This window comes from Ascidiella aspersa, chromosome 1 (genome assembly GCF_963924565.1).
Source record: "Ascidiella aspersa chromosome 1, kaAscAspe10.2, whole genome shotgun sequence".
NCBI classification, from domain to species: Eukaryota; Metazoa; Chordata; class Ascidiacea; order Phlebobranchia; family Ascidiidae; genus Ascidiella; species Ascidiella aspersa.
Genome location: NC_139447.1, coordinates 21,185,895 through 21,199,227, shown reverse-complemented (window position 1 = coordinate 21,199,227; position 13,333 = coordinate 21,185,895). Strand labels below are relative to the sequence as shown.

The following is a 13,333-nucleotide window of genomic DNA, read 5'->3' as shown; positions in this document are numbered from 1 at the left end:
CGAACTCGAAATCCATATCTCGATCGCGAACGTAACCAGTCGATCTCGAAATCTTTGCTTCTAGCATGAAAGCTAAGCGTCGATCTAAAATGTTCGTACAGTTTGTGAAGTAAATAATTCGAACTCGAAATCCATATCTCGATCGCGAACGTAATAAGTCGATCTCAAATCTTTACTTCGAACATAAAAGTTATGCGTCGATCTAAAGTGTTCGTACAGTTTGTGAAGTAAATAATTCGAACTCGAAATCCATATCTCAATCGCGAACGTAATACGTCGAACTCGAAATCTTTACTTCGAACATGAAAGTTATGCGTCAATCTAAAATGTTCGTACAGTTTATGAAGTAAATAATTCGAACTTGAAATCCATATCTCAATCGCGAACGTAATAAGTCGATCTCGAAATCTTTACTTCGAACATGAAAGTTATGCGTCGATCTAAACTGTTCGTACAGTTTGTGAAGTAAATAATTCTAACTCGAAATCCATCTCGATCGCGAACGTAATAAGTCGATCTCGAAATCTTTACTTCGAACATGAAAGTTATGCGTCGATCTAAACTGTTCGTACAGTTTATGAAGTAAATAATTCTAACTCGAAATCCATCTCGATCGCGAACGTAATAAGTCGATCTCGAAATCTTTACTTCGAACATGAAAGCTATGCGTCGAGCAACGAACAGTAAGCATACTGCAATTGTTTGTGTATGATTACATTTTTCTGTCATATCGTTAAATAAACCAGTTTCCCATCGATCACAAAATTCGGACCCAAGGGGTGGCAAGAACGCTTACATTTTGTATGTGTTAGACCGGTTTAGGAAAAGCCGCAGTGCGTCCTATAATATGTAACTTTGTAAAATGGATGTTTTGCACACTTATAAGATATATTTGCGCTTTGTTTGTCGTTTTTTTTTATATGAAGATTAAATAAAAAGTATGACCCTATATAAATTATTATTAATGAAAAATAAAAAAATATATCACGCTGCTGAAAAGTATTGTTTTAAAGGTTTTCATGTGACTTTAGGCTAACGCGTCCCTTTCTAAGATGCAATTTTACCCAAATTTATCTGGTTAATACATTTTTGCGCGGAATGATAACGTCTTTGTAATTTAGCGATTAGTAGCCTATGCAGCATCGCTCTTTAAACTTTACTAAGATTCGTACGGTTTCCGCGAACATTCCAAGCTTATAAAAAGCAGTCTTCTAAATTGAAAGTTTTGTCAAATACGCAAATTTTTCGCGCTTCGCGCAACATTTTTCCCAGTATCAATAATACTCCGTTTCATTTGCGCACAAGTCGGACTAATGCAGCATACTTCTGGAACTTTTAAGTCTTTGACGGTGCTTTGTGACGTCATTTTTTAACATTTCTTGCCTCGATCAAACAAAATCGTTGATCCGCTCCTGTGACCTTATGTTTGTGGTCCACAATGAATATGCATGAAATATTGTTGCCCGCGATGCTGTCAACTTTAGATCACCCTGTACGAACTGAAATCTGTGTCAAGGTAATCATATGTTTCGTTTCGGTTGGGAAATAAATTAAAATTAAACTAAAAATTTGTATTTTGATTTAAATTGTAATTATTGATATTACAAATCAACATGTCGAATGTAATGTGAATGAGGTAAGACTAAAGTGTATATTTTGACCTCAAAATTCTCGTCTCGCAAGGTCGATCTCGACTGCTAACTTAATAGCTTGTTAGTTGTACCACCTTTCTGATTATTTCTATTTATTAATTATAATGCTTAGACTTAACATTGTGATTGAAGCATTTTGTATACCTTTACTTTGAAGCATACCCGCAAGGTAGCGCTAGTATTCTTCAAAATTGCAAAGTCGTTATTAACAAATTTCTAGGGCAAGTTACATGTCTTTACTCTGGTCACTGGACCACCACATCACATTTTACCAAACCTAAGGTTAGTTATTATTTTTAAACGTGGCATAACCGTGGTTTGATACAAAATATGTATCAACAACTAACACCGTCTTCCAATATTAATTGTTTTTTGTTTAACTTTTAACATTACGCAAGACAAAGCGATCTTGTGGATCCTAAAGAAGCTAATAGCTGATGAATTAAGGTAAAAAGTAGAAAGTTTGGTGAGGACAGTATCAATCGAAAACAAAAGGCAAATACAGGAGCAGATATACAATTAGTAGTCAGAATGTCCAGTGATGAAGACACTCATCGGTCAAAATGTTTTCATATTTTCAATAAACACACACATACGACATACGTGTACATTACAACCACTGCGATCCCTTCTGAAGCCGTCTTTCGATCAGAGATAACCTAATAGCAAACCAGGAACCTTCAAGTGACTAACCAAATCAGTCTATTAATTATGCAGGCAAGGCAAGATCAGAAAAAAGTAGCCTGCGGCGAGTTTCGAACTTTTGACCTCGTCCACACAACTTCGCTCTATAAGTTGAGCTACGGATGCTCAGAGGAATGCAAATAGATAAGCAGCCAACAACTTGTTTCGTATTTAACACTATAGTGTTGGAAGGATGGCGAATAAACCCGATTCTATTTAACAAAATACGTTTAGCCATTTTTAAAATTGTTTTTTTTTTTTAACTTGGCTAGAACAACGCGTTCCAGACAACTGGAACGCAACATTCCATATAACAATTTCTTTCCTAAACAGCCCCTCCCCCTTTATTTGACACAATATACGTAAAACGCATCCGTGCTGTAGTACCGTAATTCAATGACTTTATGGGTGCATTAACGTTTTGCTTTAAATGACTTGGCTTAGCTTAGTCATTAGTGTTTTATCAACTTTTTTATTGATAACATTGCGTTATTTACATGATTTTTATAATGTAAAACATTTTGTTAACTTTTTACAATATTGCAAAAACACTATCACCACGTTTCAATAAAATCTTTATTTGTTTATTACATATTATAGTGCAAAAACAAACTCATTAGAAACTAATCAATTGTAAACTTGAAAATTCACAAGTTAAACAAGAAAAAATGTTTCGTAAAGACAGTATAAATAGATTAAGTTAGCAAATACAGTTGTATTGTTTCGTTATTTTTGGAAATAAGCGTATTCAAAACACGGTTTAAATAATAGATAACCATCTAAAAGGCCTAAAAGAGGTTGAAAACAAGACAAACATAACAAATATTTAGCAATATAAACTAAACCCAATATTTAAATTTGTAAATAATTTTCACTGGGCATAGTTTTGTTTTAATTCTTAAAAGAAAAAGATGAATTTCTTAAAAAATGTGAACCAATGTAAAGTCACGGCGGCCAAAATTCTAAAAATACAATATACACGAACAACAGGCTACACATTTGTAACAAATACTACACTGCAAAACAAAAAAGCATCCCTAGTCAGCAAATATTTAGGGCTTTCCTCAATATACCATATATTTTTACATAAAATGCAAAAAATAGTCTATATGTAGGAACACTAAACACAGATCTGTTCACAATCTTCAGTAGAATATATGGCTTTGCATTATGTTTTAAATAGGAGTGAATGGAATGCAGAATTCTGACACAGGGGTTAACAGATTTGGAAAAGTTTAAGAAATGCTACAGCCCATATAAAGAAACATATTGTACTATTCAGAAAACAAAAGATTTATAAAAATTATCCCTGAAATGTGAGTGACAAAGGACATTTTCCGTTGGATATAATATAATTTAAGTGTGTATAGCATTACAACACATACGCAGGTTTACAGTTTCCCTGTGCACAATTCCATTTTAAGGACATTTGTTGAACCCTAAAGCAAAGGTTCTTAACCTTTGATACCCTGTCGACGCCTGTGTTACTCTGCAAGCATTGTTAAACCCAATTTTCACTCGACATATGTTTGCCCATAAAACATTTTTTATGAGTCATGCGGAGAAACATGACATTAGCATTAATAGATTCCTTAAAATATACAAATAAGAGAGAAAATAGGTTTGAAGGTCTCGCGGAGCTAAGTAAACAGTGTGGTAATGTTTCAGAGGCTGTTCTCGTCGAACCCCAGGTGTTTGGTTGAACCCTGGTTAAGAACCACTGCCACAAAGGGTTTATGGGCCAGAACATTTAAAACACATCGATTTAGGTCAGCCGAATTGATAGCTATGTTAGTTAATTTGCAACATCCTTATTTCTTAGTTACTTCATTGTTACGTCACAACTGATATAGTTTGCTACTTTCGTTTAAAAGGGTAAACCATACAAAAAAGGTTAAGAACCCCTGATTTAGGTTATGTTATGGATATGGGCATTCAACAATTGTCGAGTTCGAAAGCTTCAATAAAGTTATTATAAACTATTAGATATTGATGCCATTAAAGTTCCAAATTTTTTGGTGTATTTTTGATTTAAAACAATCCACACAGCATATTAATCTATCTAGAGCTTTAGGCATAATCGCTGGATATTGTTGTTACATTTTTTTCATTTTCAACATAGTCTGTAAGCTCATGATTTGTGGTAAACTTAAAAGCAGTTGTCTTTGTGAAGTTGACATTGGGATCCGTAAAGTTGTTCTCTATATATAAAAGTTGTTAATATACTACAATGAAAAGTAATGTATTATGTTATGCAAACATATTAATATCCATGAGGGTTACACTTTAACTTTTAGAGTTGTGCTTTCAAACACAGAAAAAAAATTGGTTTATCATTAAGTAACAGCTAGAGGACTGTAAGATATTGATTAACTGTTTTGGTAAAGAAATGAATTTAGTATGTAGTTAAAAACAATTTGTTATATTTTAGGCACTATAAATTTTATTGTGAAATATATAAATAATAAAAGTTAAGCCATTTTAACTTTAAAATACCTGGTTGTATTAATCAATGCTTTTTCAAAGATTTATCCTCCAAATCCATCTCATCTTTTTTTTCATAACCATGTTTATCATTGACTGTCAGTACTTTACATAAACCACACTATATTATGATATACTATTGCTTTAAAATTCTAAAAAGCAAATTGAAAAAAATTGCGATAAAAAACTATTATATATACCCCATCTAAACTGGGTTTAGGAATTTGCTTTGATACTAAACTTCAAGCTAAAAAAATCCAAAAAGAAGGCAGTTATTGAGACTCACTAGAAATTTAATATGATGCAAAATTCCTAGAAGCTGAATAAACTTGAAAGTTTTATGTGCACATTAACATATTGCAGAATTTATTTAACATTAAAATAACTTAGCACACTAGGTTTAGGGGCTGTGTAGCTGAGGTCGTTCTCAAGACTAAACTGAATTGGTTTATTTAGCGCCAGATTCCCTTAAGAAAGTTCACATTAGGTTACTAAAGAGATGGCCCTGCTAGGATTTTAGTGAATATAGCTCACAGCATAGCACAAACATGTCTTGTAAGTAGTGTGATTGAACAGGTGTGTCGTTCTACAACAATAGCACAAATCGTAAAAGGGCAAAAAACAAATGCTTTGGGATTACCATGTCACAATGCTGATCAACATAACCCTTTAAAGAAGGAAATATGGAAAAATACATTAAGAGATTACTTTAATAGGTAACTCTCATAATATATAAAATGGTCTCCTGTGTGAATGTATTGGTTGATTCACTGTTCTATGGATTAAGAAAGGCTAAGTAATCACAAAAATTAATAACTGTGAGACTAAATCTTAGAATATAATATAATGAAAAATCAAATTAGGGAATATTTAACCAGACAACATTCAAACTGAAACATCTGCGGATGGGCTCGGACTAAACTGCAATCAAATGCAAAAATTATGAGGTATTATAAAAATCGATAAAGGCTGGTTGAAATCCATTAAATTAGTGTATGTGGTGTTTGTTTCACGGTATTTTTAACCCAATGATAAGATCTTTGACAAATTAGAGAAAATAATTAATGCAAGTTATTGAAATACCTGTGCTTTGGATATGGCTAAAAGTACTATACATTCAGTAGTTCCATAAATCATTATTTTATATAGTAAATAAAAAAAAATGTGATTATTTTAATAGTAAAAAAAACATCATTATTATTAATAGTAAATAAAAAAAATGTGTGAACTCTTGAAACCCCAACCTGCAGGGTAACCCAAACAATGTGCGTTGCAGTGTTTGCAAACCATATTTCTTTGCGTTACTCTTTTTTACTTTGCGTTTACTCTTTACCAAATTGAAAAAAAGTGGTGCCCCAAAATCAGTTAGCTTAATCAGGATTTGCATGCAAGCAAGGCTAGAAAATGGCCTTTCTTTGCTTGCACTAAAATCCTGATCCAACTATTTTCAGTAAGCCTTCCGAAGGCATGATGCAAGGTATATAACAGGGGTGGCCAACCAATCACATACCAAGAGCCGCATTTGTTACTTGGTTAACCTCAAAGAGCCACACTTAACACACATGAAACGAAAAAAAGACGCGACACATTGCATGATAAATTACACATTTCTCGATCTAATGTGATTTATCAATATTATTTAGGCATATATTTGCGTTTAACTTCTTTAAAAAGTGTTACTAAAAATACAATGGCCTTAAGGCAAACAGTCGGGAGTCGGAATCGGCAATATTCCATAACTTAACCCAGTAGTTCTTAAATTTTTTTACAGAAATTTCGCAATGTTCCCCCAGCAATTTTTTTAATTGCTCACGGTTCCTTAAAAATATACACAAATAAACACAAAATTACACGTTGTTTTTAATGGTATCAATGAGACGGCGCACTTGCTTCTTTGGTATTAGCTCGGCTGTGTAACCTCTAACGAATCACTTTATTTGAGTGAAGAAATCAAATATTTTCGTCAGGATTTTCATTTTTCAATCCTGTTTCCCAGGAGTGAAAAGATCTGGGAACAAGAGGAACCCTAGTCAGCACAGCTCCAGAAGGGCTTGGTCCCAAATTGTAAATTGTTTTATTTGTTGTATATGGGCTGTTGATCCCCTTCAAATAAAGTTGTATGTAACAACAAATTGCAGCAGGCATCTGTGTTAATTGTCATGTTTCAAACAGCTCCCACTGAGCCTGTGCATGTCAGTTATAAAACGACAACAAATTTTAGACATAGCTTTATTTTAGCACTGCAACAACCAGAGCTTCCAACTTCTAAATTGGTATACTGTACACTTAAATATTGAAAAAAGCTTTTGTGGTAGGATTTCCAACACAAGGTGTGTAAAAACATAATTGCACACCTTGAAAGTTGTTTCTGTATGCCAGAGATCTCGGCGTAAAGTGCACTGAAATTCAGACAGCAGACTGGTGCTTATGTACTGCATGGTGGCTAATGGGTAAACAAGACATTTGCTACTTCCCCTAAACGTTGCTAAGTTTGTATAGCAAGCTACCATTTTGTACGCTTAATGGCACCTTTCCATGAGAAAACACATAAAGCTACAATGTTAAAAGAGCTTCCCTGATGTTTGTTGAGAGGGCAGTCAATTACATAAACCCTGCATATGCCCTTTCTGTGACAATTTATTACATTTCATTATAACTAACCTACACTACAAGTACAAGAAGTTACTGGGCTGGTCTAGAATCCTACCAAAACGCACATTATTTGGGTTAGGGTGGGTCAAGTATAATAATTAAATAATGAATATAACAACACTTAACCTACCCACACGCACGCCCAAAGCCCGCTCAGCCGCGGTCATAGCCGCGCATTCCATGTAAAATCAACGTATAATGCGGCCAGCCACTAAAAATCGCTCAAACGCGCAAAACTTTCGTCGCGATAACGGTTTTCTTTCTTGTATTATCAGTCGCGCTAATTTTACAAATAACGTTATTACAGGAATTACAGCCGCGCAATTTTCAAGCTGCAAAATCGTTGTAGGATTCTAGACCAGCGCCAATAAAATTTATAAAACTATGTTGCTTGAAAAAAAGCGCCTTTTAGCCTAGATTCGCGTTTTCCCGCGTTTTCAGTCGCAAAAAGGTAAAGGGGAGTCCCCATCCAACGGGAATCAGACATTTCTCTTTCTATGCTAACAGGCGTGATCCTGGAATCAGGAAATCATATTCCTTTGGCTTATCTTTGCGGCAAAAATGCAGTATGCTGTGGCATGGCTAAGCCAAATTTGCCGACGAATCGGGTGTCTTGGGGGACGTTAAGCAGTTCGGCTATTACCTCACTTGTCAATCCAATACTTGACATGTTAAATTATATTCAACTGACAAAATAAACATGGATAGAATTAAAAAAGTTCGTGCATTAACTGAAACGCTGAATAAAATACGCAAATACGCGCAAAATAATACGCAGGTCAACAAACGACATAAATATTCTACCTGTAATTGCCGCCGAAACCCGTGTTTTTAACAAATCGTTTCACAATTAAAGAAAGGAGGACTTTTCTGCAAGTATTGCGTTATATTTGCTCCTTAGGAGATTCGCGGAGTCAAATTAAATCGATTAGTCAAAACTCCTTTGCCTATACACATTTAACCGGAAAATATGGTTATTTGACGTCTCATCTTGCGCATGGCTTTCGCAGTGAATGTATACGACAAGCGACAGAACTACGCCTCCGCATAAAAAATGGGTTTGGCAACGTTTCCCAACAAGTGAATTCGGCTTTTGAAACGCAGCGACAGTAAATCAGTGAGGCTCTGAAGAAAATTATACGAGCAGTGGAACATATCGGAAGACTGGGGTTGGCGTTCCGTGGCCTTAGAGGTTACTGCAAGAGTATTGGAAGTTACTAAACCGTTAGCAATCCTCCTCCAAACTGTCTCTTTGGATTTGCATAAGTTTGCAGCATCTGTAGATAACTGCGCTAGATAAACTGCACAGATAACTGCACACATTGAAGTAGATGCAAGAAGATGACACATTTGCAATGTTATTTTCGAAGGCCGAGGCACGCCATGGCGGTCCTATAACCCTGCCCCGAATTATTGGACGCCAAGTTCACAGAGGAAACGCACCGGCCGATTCTCCAGCGTCGCACTAGAAGCGAAATGTTTTTCACTCCTTCATTGATACTGCCACATCACAGCTTCGTGAACGGTTTAATGAACACTCTGCCAAGGCACTGTCCATGCAGTCTCTTCTTGCGAAGTTCTGTGTAACCGAACAGTTTGGGCGGATCGAAGCTGCTGTTGAAGAGTTTGGTCGCATGCAGTAGAAGTTGAGTTTTTGCGATGGAAAAAACACTGGAAGCGCCAAGAAGTCAAACCAACAAATATCATTGATGTGTTGAAAACAGCAAGTGAACTGTATACATTTCCCTGCATTTCGAAATTGCTACAAATATTTTTCCAGTCACAACCGCATCACGTGAGCGTTCATTCAGCACATTAAAATACATCAAAAATTACCTGCGTTCTACTATATGGGTGAACCTCGATTAAATGGCCTTGCCTCTTTATTTGTTCACCGCGACATTAAATGAAATTACGACGACGTAATTGTGAAATTTTCTAAGAAAAGTAGACGTATAGACTTAGATAGTGTATATTCCCTGTGTCGTATTACGCAAGTGTATATTTTCTAATTCTTCCATTCTTTAGTCGTTTCCGTTGAAAACACATACCATTAGTGTTACATGTATTCGATCGAATCGTGACTATAACGTTTGTTACTTACAGCAACAGTAAGGGCTTAACAGTGCCTTAGGCTAACCAGCATTTAGTTGATATTGCGAGATAAGTATAGGCACAACAGGTGCTAACAGAGAGGTGTACACAGTCGACCGCCAGATGGCGCATTTGTCGCCGCAAGGTGGCGCAATATATTTCATATTATTGTCCCCATCCTAAAAACGATCCTCATTCCAAGTAATCTTATAAAAAGTATGGACTATCCGCTGAAGAAATTAGTTGGGATTGCAGAAATGCGAGGCCAAAACGTCGACATAACTTGCACCAATACACAAAATGTTTTGGAACTTTACACAAAGCTATGCGCAGCAGAATCAGTGAAATTTGTTAAACTATACGAAAATGACAAGATTAACATCGCAGTTGGCTGGGTGCCTATCCCTTTCCCCAGTGAACTCATAGCAGAGGAAATATCGGCAAAATATGGAAAAGTTGAAAAGGTGACACACAGAAAGGACAAGATTGGGTTGCTAACCGGAATGAGAATCTTGACAATGAATTCAACGGACGTGGAAGAAAACCCTTTACCAAGTTATATTAGGATGGCGGACTGTGAATTTTACGTAACATATCATGGGCAAGTGTTCACTTGCAAGTATTGTGACGAGAAAGGTCACAAACAAGCAAACTGTCCCAATCGTCAAAACGATTTTCCTCGGCTAGTAAAAAGACAAGAAGAGCACAAGCAAGCCAAAGCACACGGAGAGACAAACGATAACGCAGTTGCCCCCCAATCTAGCGCTGTCGTCAACAACGCTGATAACAATCCACACTCTACAACAGCCGTAAGCAGCATTCTAAACGATGCTGATAAGAACTCCCCGGACTTCAACTCTGAAAACAACGCCAACATCAAGTCAAGCACACCGAAGCTTACCAACACAAGAGGGTAAAGAAACATGTCAATGTCCTTCATGCGAATTCATGCTGAGACGTATGACGTGCTGCGATGAGCTCCAGCCAGACTACAAGACGAAGGAAGATGTGCTTGAGTGCATACAGTGCGAAAGGTACTCTGTTTTTTGTAATTGTTTTACTGTTAACTCGCTACCTAAGGTTACCATGTGTAAAGCGTGTAGTAATACCCATTGCAAGTATAAGATAGTCAACTGTAGTTGCGGGAAAAAGCATTCCTGTCTATGAGAAGAAAATCCATTTTTAATTTTTTACGCCGTAAAAAGTGTCACGTTGCCCTTTTGCAGGAAACCCATGGTAGTGCTAAGCACGAAAAGTTATGGGGTATGGAATGGGGAGGGGAAGCGTTTTGGGCGCACGGCACCTCAAGCAGTAGAGGGGTGGCAATACTAATCGACAAAAACTTATCCTATTCCGTCTCAGGCACACGGGTAGACCAAGAAGGTCGATACTTAATGGTTGAAACTACAATAAATGCAACCCCAATAGTAATTGTTAATGTTTACGCGCCGAATAAGGACGATCCAGAATGTTTCATCAATTTATTCGCCGTACTTGACAGCTTTTCCGATGCCCCAGTAATCATGGGAGGGGACTTTAATCTAGTTCTGGACAATGTCCTAGATCAAAATGGAAGTAAAAAACATCGTACCAGCGGCATCATCGCGTTTAGATTTCTTTTTAATTGACGGATCTCTCGTCGAAAACTAAAACGAAGGCTAAATATTAAGCAAATCGATTTGGAAAAACTGATTGGCAAGACGCTATTTTAAAGAACTCTGAAACAGAATTAGGCCCCTTGCACGAAAAATTGTACAAACTTAAATCGGAACTCGACCAACTAATGCTGCGCCAAACTAAAAGCGCCATAACGCGAAGTAGGGCTCGCTGGGCAGAGGAGGGCGAGAAAAATACAAAATACCTTTTAAATTTGGAAAAAAGACATTGCGAAAAAAAGGGTATTAACAGACTTTTTGTAGATGATAAAATAATAACTGACCAAAACAACATTTTGGACGGTCTAGTTGACTTTTACAAGCAACTCTACAAACAAAACGGAGATCTATTGAACAAAACCTTAATCGCTTCAAAATTAAAAACACTAAATCTCCCAAAAATTAAGGCAGAACAATCAAAACTATTAGAAGCGGAAACAACAGAAGCGGAATTCTTCACTGCTCTCTGCAACATGGGTAAAAATAAATCCCCTGGGCTAGACGGTTTTCCAGCAGAGTTTTATATTACCTTTTGGGACAATATCAAATGCGTCTATATGGCAGCTTGGCGACATACAGTAAATACAGGTAGGCTATCAGCTTCTCAGTCAGAAGCAGTGGTAACTCTACTTCCAAAAGCTTATAAAGATCACCTTCAACCGGGAAATTTTAGACCGATAACGCTTTTGAATATAGACTACAAAATTGCTTCAAAAGTAGTTAACACCAGGATCCGAGGGGTACTAAACGACATTATCTCGCCTGCGCAAAATGGTTTTATTCCAAAACGATACATAGGCACTAATATTCGTCTTTTGTTCGATATCATTGACTGCGCCGACTATTACGATATACCTGGCGCGAGACTGTCTTTCGACATGTTCAAGGCCTTTGACATGGTAAACTGGGACTTCATATATACAGCCTTAGCTGCTTTCGGGTTCGGGGACAAGATTATTAAATTGATCGAATGTTTTTACCAAAATCCTTCGTGCGTAATTGTTTTTATCAAAATCGTTTAACGTTGAACGTGGCGTACGCCAGGGAGACCCTCTCTCTCCAACTTTATTTGTCCTGTGCATTGAATGCCTTGCCGCTGCGTTAAAACAGGGCCTCCAAAACGGCATCACAATAAATGGCAAAGAACTTAAAGTGTCCCTTCGTGAAAACTGTCACAAACCCATGGAACAAAGTGGACTTCTATGGCCATCAGGTACTATCAAATACTTAGCCGTTGAAATTCCCACTAGCTCGAGTAACGACGCCGATCTAATTGAAAAAAACTTCACACCACTTCTGAAAAAAATTAAAATAGTATCAAATATTTTGTCCGCGAGGGGTCTCTCTCTTTTCGGAAAAATAACAGTTATCAAGACCCTCATGATTCCAATCTTAACCTTTAAAATGAGTGTTGTCGGTTAATATACCCAAATGCTTTATCTCAAAAGTTAAACGAATCCTCTTTACATTCTTATGGGGGTCCAAATGGGAGAATGGGGGGGCAGGAATGATCAATATAGATAATTACTTGTTAGCCTTACATACGAAATGGATCTCTAAACTACTTGACGAAAACGCGGAAGCTGATTGGAAACAAATCGAAGGCCCCTTTATCCAAGGTAACAGATTAGAAGCGCTTCTTAATGGGAACATAGGAACAAACAATGCAATCACAAGGCGTATACTTCCTATGCGAACGTTACGTTGGCTAAACAAAAAAGTAAAATTCCGCTCAAATGTTTTTTTTATGCCATTACTTATAGATTCCAATATAATTTTTCACCAGGATTTATTGAATAGAAACGGCGAGTATCTACAATATGACACATTACTTAATAAATTTAACTTTACACCTAACAACACAGATTTTGTCCAATTCATAAAATTAATATCGAGTCTCCCAGAAGACTGGGATTCGGGTAGCGCAACAACGTTCCGATCGTATAGAACCCAAACATTAAAATTATTTATCCAGCAGTATAACTCCACCAAACCGGTTTACGAAAAAATACAAACAACAATTCTCTTTCCTCCAAAAGCTCAATTAAAATGGCACTGGACCTTAAATTGCGGGAGTGCACGTCTGCTATGGGAGAAAATTCACCGCAACCT

General features: G+C 36.7%; 1 pseudogene; it reads left to right on the top strand.

The window, feature by feature from the left end:
• Positions 1 to 8,526: 8,526 nt before the first annotated feature.
• Positions 8,527 to 10,483, top strand: LOC146168244 (zinc finger MYM-type protein 1-like; annotated as a pseudogene).
• The last annotated feature ends 2,850 nt before the right edge of the window (positions 10,484 to 13,333 follow it).